This window comes from Ciconia boyciana, chromosome 4 (assembly GCF_034638445.1).
Source record: "Ciconia boyciana chromosome 4, ASM3463844v1, whole genome shotgun sequence".
NCBI lineage: Eukaryota > Metazoa > Chordata > Aves > Ciconiiformes > Ciconiidae > Ciconia > Ciconia boyciana.
This window is the reverse complement of record NC_132937.1, coordinates 1,310,246-1,322,173: the sequence shown is the minus strand read 5'-3', so window position 1 is coordinate 1,322,173 and position 11,928 is coordinate 1,310,246. Positions and strand designations below refer to the sequence as shown.

Sequence of the window (11,928 nt, the reverse complement as noted above, 5' to 3'; positions counted from 1 at the left end):
ATTATTCTTCCTCCCTGAGGTTTACCCACTGGTGTATTTTAAGAGATCAGTCATATTCCCTCTTGATGGTGACTTGGATATACTAAACAAGCTGTGGTGGGTTAACCTTGGCTGGCTGCCAGACCCCTACCCAGCTGCTCTCTCAGGAGGACAGGGGGAGAAAATAAGATGGAAAAGCTCATGGGCTGAGATAAAGACAGGGAGATTGCTTACCGATTACAGTCACAGGCCAAAAAGACTCGACTGGGGGAAGATTAATTTAATTTATTGCCAAATAAAAATAGAATAGGACAGTGAGAAACAAAGACAAAACTCAAAACACCTTCCCTCCACCCCCACCTTCTTCCCAGGCTCGACACTCCTTCATTCCTGACTCTTCTACCTCCTCCACCCTGCCGAGCGGTGCAGGGGGGATGGAGAACGGGGAGCTGTGGTCAGTTCGTAACAGTTTGTCTCTGCCAATCCTTCCTCCTCACGCTTTTCCCCTGCTGGAGCAGGGGTGAAGGCAGTGGTCCATCCTGGAAGACAGATGTATGTCTGATAACACTTCACAGGTGGCTTTCAATACAATAAGCAACTCTTTAGACTTGCCTGTAAAGGTATGTCATGTAGATGCTCACATGCGCAAGAACTGCGCCACCAAAGAACATCAAAACAATGAACAGGTAGATCAGGCTGCCAGAATTTAAGTGGCTTAGGTGGATCTGGACTGGGAGTGAAGGGGGAGCTATTCATAGCTCAGTGGGCCCATGAAACATCGGGACATCTAGGGAGAGATGCAACGTACAGGTGGGCTCACGATCGAGGGATGGATCTGACCATTGAGGCCATCACACAGGTAACACAAGAATGTGAAACATGAGCCATAATCAAGCAAGCCAGATGAATAAAGTCTACCTGGAACAGCGGGCGGTGGCTGGGATATCAATATGGTGAGGCCTGGAAGATCGATTATTTTGGATCACTGCCACGAACCCGCCAAGGCAAGCGCTACATGCTTAGCATGATGGAAGTGACTACCATCTGGCTGTAAACCACTACCCTGTAAACCATTCCACAACCCAAAACACCATCTTGGGCTTTGAAAGGCAATTCTGTGGCAACATGGAACCCTAGAAAGAATTGAGTCAAAGGGACTCATTTCTGAAATAACCGTATAGACTCCTGGGCCAAGGATCATGGCATTGATTAGGTGTATCACATCCTCTGTCACCCATAAGCCTCTGGAAAGACTGAACGATATAGTGGACCGTTAAAGACTATACTGAAAGCGATGGGCACTGGGGCATGGAAGCACTTGGATGTAAATTTAGCAGAAACCACTTGGCTGGTTAACACCAGAGGGTCTGCTAACTGACCTGGTCCTGCCCAAACAAAGCCCCTACATACTGTAGAAGGAGGTAAGGTCCCCATAGCGCATGTAGGAAATTGGCTGGGCAAGACCGCATGGGTTGCTCCTCCCTCTGGAAAAGACAAACCCATTTGTGGGATTGCTTTCTCTCAAGGGCCCAGGTACACTTGGTGGGTAACGCAGGAGGATGGGGAAATCCAGCGTGTACCTCAAGGAGATTTAACCCTGTGGGAAAATAACACATAATTTCAGTTGGATGTTGTAAGAAGTTGTGATGGGTTGACCCTGGCTGGACGCCAGGTGCCCACCAAGCCGCTCTATCACTCTCCCTCCTCAACTGGACAGGGGAGAGAAAATATAACGAAAGGCTCGTGGGTCAAGATAAGGACAGGGAGATCACTCAGCAATTACCGTCACGGGCAAAACAGACTTGACTTGGGGAAAATTAATTTAATTTATTGCCAATCAAATCAGAGTAGGGTAATGAGAAATAAAACCAAATCTTAAAACACCTTCCCCCCACCCCTCCCTTCTTCCTGGGCTCAACTTCACTCCCAATTTCTCTACCTCCTCCCCCTGAGCGGCACAGGGGGACGGGGAATGGGGGTTGCGGTCAGTTCATCACATGTTGTCTCTGCCGCTCCTTCCTCCTCACACTCTTCCCCTGCTCCAGCGTGGGGTCCATCCCACGGGAGACAGTCCTCCACGAACTTCTCCAACGTGGGTCCTTCCCATGGGCTGCAGTTCTTCACAAACTGCTCCAGCGTGGGTCCTTTCCAGAGGGTGTAGTCCTTCAGGAACAGACTGCTCCAGCGTGGGTCCCCCACAGGGCCACAAGTCCTGCCAACAAACCTGCTCCTGCATGGGTTCCTCTCTCTCCATGGGATCACAGGTCCTGCCAGGAGCCTACTCCAGCGCAGGCTTCCCATGGGGTCACAGCCTCCTTCGAGCGCGTCCACCTGCTCCAGCGTGGGGTCCTCCATGGACCTACTCCACCGTGGACCTCCACGGGCTGCAGGGGGACAGCCTGCCTCACCATGGTCTTCACCACGGGCTGCAGGGGAATCCCTGCTCCGGCGCCTGGAGCACCTCCTCCCCCTCCTTCTTCCCTGACCTTGGTGTCTGCAGAGTTGTTTCTCTCACATATTCTCACTCCTCTCTCCAGCTGCTGCTGGTGTTGCGCAGGGTTTTTTTTCCCTCCTTCTTAAATATGTTATCACAGAGGCACTACCACTGTCGCTGGTTGGCGACAGTGAGAAGCGCCGCCGAAGGGGTTGGCCTTCAGCGCAGTGCCCAAGTGGGCCTTCTTATACTGTTTGTCGTGCCACTTCTGATCGCGGCGGTGGCTGCGGAGTTTCCGAGCGGTACGGAGCCCACGGCACTTCCCTAGAAAACACCGGCAGAGAGAGCTGGAGGTCACCGAGCAGCTCCTGCCGTCACCGCCCCTTGCGGGCCTCGGGAAGCAACCCAACGGCCACGGGGCACGCGAGACCGCAGACCTCCTCGCCTGTGTGTGTGTGTGTGTGTGGGGGGGGGGGGGGGGGAGGGGGGCCACAACAGGGACTGACAATATCACTACCAACAGGCAGCAAGGGGGAGTAGGGAAGAAAGGCTAACGGAGGCGCTGCTAACACCGAAGCCTAAGGACGTCGCGAGGGCCCAGAGCCAGTGGAGGAGGCTCGCGGGACAGTGAGGGGGAGCGCTCTGGGCCGCCTCTCCGCGCGCGCGCACACGCACACACACACAACACTTCCCCCACTCCCCCCCCCAGTCCCCCCAAGGTCGCCGCTACGACTCTCGCGCTCACTCACTCTCGCGCTCTTCTCCTTCTCCCTCCCCCCATACCCCCCAAGGTCGTCGCTACGTCTCCGTCTCTACCTCTCCCCCATCCCCTCCAAGGTCGCCGCTACAACACTCACCCATCCTGCCACCACGCCTGCCAAGCCGAAAAAAGAGAGGCCCCTCGTGCGCCGCGCCGGTTAGCTGCGGCCGCAAGGACCCGCGTTGGGGTGACCATGTCGCGCCTGACTGGAAACTCCCATCCGGGACCAGCACCGGTCACCACCACTCGCATGAGGCTCCTCCGAGGAAGGGGCTGTTACGGGCCCGCCCAGGGGGCGTCCCCGTGCAGCTGCAGAACCAAATCACCCCATAACCCTGCACACCGAGGCGGGAAGAGGGGATAAGTAGCTCTACTGTCACTTCTAATTTTAGCAGCACACCCCGCAGTCCTTGGCTGGGCACACAGCCTGTGCTGTTGTGTAACGGCAGCCATTACCCAGCGGCGCGGGGGCCGTCGTTCCTCAATGGTGTGAGGTGAGCGCCCACAGCAGCAGAGAATTTCTTTCCCTCTTGCAGTTTAAAAGCAGGTGATGACATCTCGATACCAGTAGTGACTTGTCTTTTTTTTTTTCTTTCTTTAATCTAGTTTCTTTGGGAATTACAGACCTCGTTAGGGCGGGAAGCTGGTGAAAGCACTGAATATAAAATGTCATCTTCCTTGCTGAGGTGAGAGAGTAGAATGAAGTACGCAAGCTTGTCTGTAGAAGCAGTGCAAGAATTGAACTTCTCTTTCCTACCTCTTGTCAAGCACATCTGAAGTCATCATAATTGTCCCCCACATTAGGGAACTAGATCCTGACTTTATGAAACTCTTGTTTGTTCTTTCGTGAAACTGGTAACACGGCAGGGGGTGAGGTGTTTGTTTTAGTGTAAAAGCCTCCTGCTTATTAGCATTAGCCCAGGAATTAGGAACCTGGGTTTAGTTTTCCTGTTCAACGTGGATTGCTCCTTTATCCAGTGACACAGAGATACAAAAATTGTAACTTGTAAAAGGAACCAGAAGTCTAGATTACCGTAACCAAATGCTACTCATGCTCCCCTTGTATTTTCTGTAGCATGATGGATGCTTGCAATATTTTCCATAGTTAAGAGAAATGGAGAACAACTCCCACACACTATCAGTCTAGCAATTGGAACAGTTTTAGGCATGGAAGTCTTAAAAATGAAGGGGTTTTGACCCTATTAACCTGAGGAAAGAGGTGCATGTGTAATACTGTTCATTGGTTTGGAGGGCATGGTGACATCACTATGATTTTTAATGGAATGGCCTCAACTGGAGCCTGAAAGGCCCCTTATTTCTGCCCTCTTAGAGCTCATTAAATTAAGTATGGAGGGAAATCCCTAAATTAGAATAACAGAATCATAGAATGGTTTGGGTTGGAAGGGACCTTCAAAGATCATCTAGTCCAACCCCCCTGCCATGGGCAGGGACATCTTTCCCTAGATCAGGTTGCTCAAAGCCCGGTCCAACCTGACATTGAACACTTCCAATGATGGGTGTCGTGGTTTAGCCCCAGTCGGCAACTAAGGACCACGCAGCCGTCATTACCCTCCCCCATCCCACTGGGAGGGGGGAGAGAATCGGAAAAGCACAAGTAAGAAAACTCGTGGGCTGAGATAAGAACAGTTTAATAATTGAAATAACAACAACAACAACAACAATAATAATAATAATGTAAAGAAAACAAAAATAACAAGAGAGAGAGAGAGAGAGAGAGGAACAAAACCCAGGGGGAAAAAAACCAACCAAACAAGTGATGCAACCGCTCACCACCCGCCAACCGATGCCCAGCCAGTCCCCGAGCAGCGATCACTGTCCCCCTGGCCAACTCCCCCCAGTTTCTATACTGAGCATGACGCCATATGGTATGGAATAGCCCTTTGGCCAGTTTGTATCGACTGTCTTGGCTGTGCCCCCTCCCAGCTTCTTGTGCACCTGGCAGAGCATGGGAAGCTGAAAAGTCTTTGACCAGTGTAAGCATTACTTAGCAACAACTAAACCATCAGTGTGTTCTCAACATTATTCTCATACTAAATCCAAACCACAGCACTATACCAGCTACTAGGAAGAAAATTAACTCTATCCCAGCCAAAACCAGGACAACGGGGCATCCACAACTTCTCTGGGCAACCTGTTCCAGTGTCTCACCACCCTTATTGTAAAAAATTTCTTCCTAATGTCCAATCTAAATCTACCCTCTTTCAGTTTAAACCGTTGCCCCTTGTACTGTCAGTACAGGCCCTGGTAAAAAGTCTCTCTCCATCTTTCCTATAAGCCCCGTTTATATATTGAAAGGCTGCAATAAGGTCTCCCCGGAGCCTTCTCTTCTCCAGGAAGTTCTACATCTTCATCAGATTTGTGCAGCAGACATGTGCCAAGCTGTTCACAACACGAGAAAAAGCAGAAAACTCAGGAATGGTATATTTAGAATGAACTAGGAAGATACCCAAGGAGTTTAGATGGTAACTGAGTGTGCTGGTTTTGTCTGGGATAGAGTTAATTTTCTTCATAGTAGCTAGTATGGGGCTGTGTTTTGGATTTGTGCTGAAAACAGTGTTGATAACACAGGGATGTTTTAGTTATTGCTGAGCAGTGCTTACACAGAGTCAAGGCCTTTTCTGCTTCTCGCACCACCCCACCAGTGAGTAGGCTGGGGGTGCACAAGAAGTTGGGAGGGGACGCAGCCGGGACAGCTGACCCCAACTGAACAAAGGGCTATTCCACAACATATGACGTCACGCTCAGCAATATAAAGCTGGGGGAAGGAGAAGGAAGGGGGGGACATTCGGAGTGATGGCGTTTTGTCTTCCCAAGTAACCATTACGCGTGATGGAGTCCTGCTTTCCTGGAGATGGCTGAACACCTGCCTGCCCATGGGAAGGAGTGAACGAATTCCTTATTTTGCTTTGCTTGCATGCGCAGCTTTTGCTTTCCCTATGAAACTGTCTTTATCTCAACCCACGAGTTTTCTCACTTTTACCCTTCTGATTCTCCCCCATCCTGCTTGGGGGAAGTGAGCGAGCAGCTGTGTGGTGCTTAGTTGCTGGCTGGGGTTAAACCACGACACTAAGCAAGGATTTCTTACTGCGATGTTGGACTTAAATACCTACATTTCCCCTAAATCTTTTAGTGGGTCTAGACCAGGGTAAAATTCTGCCACAGAAACAACGATTTATTAATTTTGAAAGCTACTTTTCGTCAATACTGCCAAACTCTAGCATTCTGCAGATGCCAACTGAACAGGCACAGCTGCCTCATCAAGGAATCCATTCCCTAAAAGAAAAAACATTCATTTCCCTTTTTGGGATTACTGTGAAGGGGCAGTAATTAGATCCAAATGTATATTTATTAAAGCAACCTATGTTTACAGATTAAATAGAAAACACATATTTTGTGTGTTTTCAAAAAGGAAAAGAAAACACATTGTGTTTTTTCAAAAGCGGCAGGGCTGCTTTTCTTTTTTACATTCAGTCTGGATAGAATAATCAAGTCTGTACATTTAAAAACAAAAAAACCCCTATTGTCTGTACCAGCCACTGGAGTAGGGCTGCGGCCTTAGGGGCTCTTATGTCCAGGTGCCAGCAACTAGGGAGACTGGGATCCAGGGGAAGCTACTGGGCAGACTGAGTGTCTGAGACCAGTTGCTGGAGGGATCCACCTTGTACATATGTTAAAGAAATTTCTTTGCCCTAGGTTTCCCGCAGCAGAGTCTCAGATGTCTGATCCCAGGAAAAAAAATAAATAATGTAATTGAGTGGTACAGCAATAGGAGCAGCTCGAGCTGGGTGCCTCTGGAGAGGGACCCAGAACAAAGAAATCCCTGGGTATTTATACCCTTACAATCTATGCACCTGTTCTTCACGCGCTCTTCACGCGCCTTGCACGCGCCTCTTGGTCCAATGGCAATTTCTGGTTTGGAGTCTTCTTGTTCCTTATTGGATTCTTTCTCTGACTCCAGACGGGCCATTGGCTGTTCTTATCTGGACGGGTTGCAACTTCTGCTGACAATCGTGGCCTTCTTATTTTCCAGTTTGCATTGGTCTCAGGGCCTTCCTTCACATAACTAAGCAACAGTTCAAGATAAGTTCAACTTTTCTAGGTGAAAGTTCGCAGCTTGCGGCCTAAGGCTTCAGCAACTTTAGCTACTCATGCTAAGCAAAACTATTCAGACAAAAGAATACAGTTAAAAGAATTCAGTTAACTAAACTTAATTTGCAACACATGTGTGTATATATATTCTCAGTAGTGGACTTCCATCCTGCTCAGACAGAGAGGGGAGCAGGATGAGGTTGTTGGTGCTGTCCGTGTTCATGTGAATGGTCTGAGTGTCTGTCTGTGATCTGTGTGGCTGGCCATGTATACGCGTATATACATATATACGTATATATGTAGTGTGTTCTGTGTGCATGTGCCTGCTGGGAATACATCTCCAGCCTCACTACTGGTTGGACATGGGGACATGGAGTGGCAGCAGCCTCGCCTCTCTCAGGCTGTTGGATCCAGCGTGATATATTTTCTTCTAACACTTAGCTGAGCTGTGTGTCTTTACTGGTGTAATTATTCTAAATTTAGCATCATACATTTCTGGTACTTCACAGAAAATTTAGAGATTGTTTTTAACCAGTACTTGTTTATCACTACCCTCCCTCATCTCATTTTTCAAGCTGGGATTCTCACATAAGTATCCAGATTCCTCCTTAAATTGGATAGAAGCAGTACTATTGAAGTCAAGCTGTTGAGAGATTAGTGAATACTCTATCATTCAAAGAGAAATTATTAAGATGGTAAGTCCTTTTTGATAGTTAAAATACTAAAGACCCTATCTTAATCTTGCATCTGGAATGCAATAGACAGGAGCTCTTGGTCAGTGAAGTAGGGCTGACTTCTGTCATCACATCAGCAGGTACCTGCCATTAGCTGCCAAGCAAGAAAGGAATGTTTGTGTGTGGGGGGGTGTACGTATATACATAGCTATGTGTATATATTTATATACATAGCTGTTTGCAGGAGCAGACTGGGACTATCTCCTGTGCGAATATTTAAGTGGAGAAGGGTGTAGTATGGGTACAAATGTCAGCTAAGCACTGGTCCAGGCTTCCTTTCAAGAGTAAGCTGTCCACACTGAAGGCCTGTACAAAGAGCTCATTTCAGCCAGAGTCCCAGAGTTCCTTCCAAATTCGATCATAGGTCCATAGCTCTGTTCATGAATGTGGCCAGACTGGACATGAGCAGGCTGGAGTGCTAAAATGGCACTTGATCTACCAGCAAATATCCAGTCCAGTGTAGACACTTTGAACTCAGGCTGCAGTTAGTGAGCAATGTGGGGAAAAAGCATGTAGGTCATAGGATTTGGCATGCTCCAGTCTACCCTTCACATTGCTGCAGAGGCAAAGCGAATCCTTCCTCAAGGACTGGCTCATGGACTATGGAGAACAGAGGAAAGGAGGATCTAACTTCTTTCTGGTGGAATTAATCATTAGCTACATGGGAAAACAGAGAGACCTAGGGGAGTGAACTAGGAGATCCTAAAATTTGCTTAGCTATTTATAACATTGTGACTGACCAACACACCCCCACAATGGAAGAAGGCTCAGAGGAGAAGGGAAAAAATAATGAGCTCAGGGAAGAATGTAAAGGATGACTGCCAAGTATTGTAAAGAAAGCTGAATTTATCTCAGCACAAAGGGGACTGGAGGCTAACCTTTGTTTTAGATATACAGCTGTACCAGTGAGTCATCAGGTTCCCTGAGATAATTAGTAGGGAGTAATGTCTTCCTGAGCCAGACAGACCAGAATGGGGGGAAGCGTATAAGTGGCTCTGTCGTCTCACAAACGGAGTTCGTTGCCCGGTGTGCAACACCCAATACGCACACAGAGCCGACATATCAGTTTATTTCAAGTTTTGCGCAAGACCGGGTGCTAGGTGGTAGCTCCACAAAGCTAGCACACTGCTCGTTCATACAGGTGCAGTATTTATACAGTCTAGTTATACATATGCATAAGTAATTACGCAAAGCAGTTTTCTATTGGTCTACATTTTCTTGTCTTACTACTTTAATATTCTACGCATGCCCAGAGGTGAGGGGTCTCTGCTTGGGCCAGGGTCTCCAGCTCAAGGGGTGTGACTTTTAGTATTATAATGAGGATAGTTCACGTGAGGGTGCTTCTTATCACACTTCTGCTAGCAGCTTCAGATTGTTCCCAAAACATCTTACTTGGCTTACATATTTCTCCAGGATGCGTTTCACTCCCAAGGACAATAATTTTTGATTAGACGTTCCACATCCCGGTCTGAATCCCCATTATCAACTTTACGTAAGTCCCGGCCTTCCGCCAGCTCTAGTATACTTCTGACATCTAAAAATTTAGATCAGACCGACCTTCCGCGTATACCTGTATAACACTGAATCTGATTGACTACAGCTCAGCCCAACATAAAGTATAAAAACTGGACAACTAATAAAACAAACTTTGAAGAGAGCAACGGGATTGAGCTGGCTTCAACCCACATATTCCTTCCTGGTGACTGGGGACGCCCAGTGTCATGACAGTGAGCATATAGAGACTGGTAATGAGAATCACTTGTATTATGATTCAACTGCATATTGCAATTGCTATATTATGCTTGTGTTGTAATTTCAGTATGTTGCTGTATCACTCTTCTAAATCAAAATCCCATGTATCACCAAATATCTTCAAATAAGTAAATTTGATATTAAACATTAAACCCTCCTCGTGTGGAATATCTAAAAGAACCTGGTCAGAGAGTATTGGACTCTGACAAATATGCTAACTTTTTCACAGGTAGAAAGGGAGAAAATTTGAGGTGGGAAAGGGAAAACCCAATTAGAAGTGTAGCAGCATTTTGCAGTCTAGTATAGATTGGGCCCCCAGCATAAGAAGGACATGGACCTGCTTGAGCGGGTCCAGAGGAGAGCCACGAAAATGATCAGAGGGCTGGAACACCTCTCCTATGAAGAAAGGCTGAGAGAGTTGGGGTTGTTTAGCCCAGAGAAGAAAAGGCTCTGGGGAGATCTTATAGCGACCTTCCAGCTCTTAAAGGGGGCCTACAGGAAAGATTGGGAGGGACTCTATCAGGGAGTGTAGTGATAGGATGAGGGGTAATGGTTTTAAACTGAAAGAGGGTAGATTTAGATTAGATATAGGAAGAAATTCTTTACTGTGAGGGTGGTGAGACACTGGAACAGGTTGCCCAGAGAAGTTGTGGATGCCCCCTCCCTGGAAGTGCTCAAGGCCAGGTTGGATGGGGCTTTGAGCAATCTGATCTAGTGAAAGATGTCCCTGCCCATGGCAGGGGGGTTGGAACTAGATGGTCTTTAAGGTCTCTTCCAACCTAAACCATTCTATGATTCTATGATTTTATAAAGTGTTAATTCAGAGAAGGAAAGTAAGGCAAAGAATTCTGGGGAAAAGGGTGTGGGAACGGGAGGACAGGCAAAAATATGAGTAGTTCAGGAACAGAAAGAAATAAAAGGACTGGGGACTGAGAAAGATCACTTGAAAACTGCTAGGAATATAGGAAGCAACCTGAGCAGGAATGATGTAAAATAGCAAAGGCCAGCCTTATGATTTCAGACGTTCCATTCAAGCATGTGACTTGAATGTCTGGAGAGGAAGATCTAGAGAGGAATCAGTTAATGTGCCTTGCCCTCTTCTTTACCATCACAGAGGAAGACACAGCTGATGTATATTTTGATTAGGTCGACTAGGACAGAGGGTCTATAGAAGAGATACCCGTGCCATGTATCCCTGTGAGAATGACCCTGATGTCTCAGTCTGACAATCCAAAAACCAAGGTGCTATACTTCAGTGACGTTATGGGTTGACCCCAGCCAGCAGCCAAACACCCACACAGCTGCTCGCTCACTCCCCCAGCAAGACGAGGGAGAGAATAGGAAGAGCAAAACCGAGAAAACCCATGGGTCGAGATAAAGACAGTTTAATAGGTGAAGGAAAGAGGAAAAAAAACCCCACAGTGATGCAAAGGCAATCACTCACCACCTTCCACAAGCAGATCAATGCCCAGCCAGTCTCAGAGCAACGGCCACCTCGGAAGCCAAAAAAACCCCATCCCCTTCTTCCTCTACCCCCAGTTTTTATTGTTGAGCATGAAATATATAGGGCATGAAATATCCCTTTGGTCAATTTGGATCAGCTGTCCTGGCTGTATCCCCTCCCAGTCTCTTGATCACCCCTAGCCTACTTGCTGGGGTGCACAGTGCACAGTGCTTGCACAGCATCAAGAAAGCCTTGATGCTGTGCAAGCACTGTTCAACAATAGCCAAAACACTGGTGTGTTATCAACACTATTTTAGCCACAAATGCAAAGCACAGCACCATATGGGCTGCTATGGGGAAAGTTAACTCCATCCCAGCCAGACCTAGTACACCTAGTATAATCTCCACCACAATTCCAAATCATTTGCATCATGCTCAGGTCCTACACTATCCAATACATCCTCATCAGCCACCACCCTCCTCCCTGTCCTTTGACATATACACAAATATAATTCCTGTATTCTATGGGCCATCCCCCAAATGTCCACAAAAATATGTTCATTTCATTTAGTCCATGACTTGGGCTCCATCTGTTACAGTGGTCATTCAGGACAGAAGAGGCAGTGTGTTGTGTTGGATTGTTGGGTGCCAAAACCAGCTCAAGTTGGGTCACCACTGTGCTTGCCCCATTTCTTGCAAGGCTCATTCTCCATTG

The 11,928-nt window shown here is 47.6% G+C and overlaps 2 long non-coding RNA genes across 4 annotated transcripts; one reads left to right on the top strand and one right to left on the bottom strand.

Moving 5' to 3' along the window:
* Positions 1-231: 231 nt before the first annotated feature.
* LOC140651483 (uncharacterized) lies at positions 232-3,574 on the bottom strand. 3 transcript variants are annotated; one of them, XR_012042394.1, is made up of 4 exons: positions 3,271-3,532; positions 1,919-2,737; positions 1,390-1,576; positions 232-518 (listed from the first exon to the last, which is right to left on the bottom strand). It is a non-coding gene; the product is annotated as an uncharacterized lncRNA (long non-coding RNA). The 3 variants fall into 3 exon arrangements; XR_012042392.1 differs by lacking the exon at positions 1,390-1,576 and having other exon boundaries at positions 234-518; positions 3,271-3,504; XR_012042393.1 differs by lacking the exons at positions 232-518; positions 1,390-1,576 and having other exon boundaries at positions 1,787-2,737; positions 3,271-3,574.
* On the top strand, positions 3,425-10,253 carry LOC140651484 (uncharacterized). The gene is made up of 4 exons (XR_012042395.1): positions 3,425-3,667; positions 3,780-3,859; positions 7,859-7,978; positions 9,431-10,253. It is a non-coding gene; the product is annotated as an uncharacterized lncRNA (long non-coding RNA).
* The last annotated feature ends 1,675 nt before the right edge of the window (positions 10,254-11,928 follow it).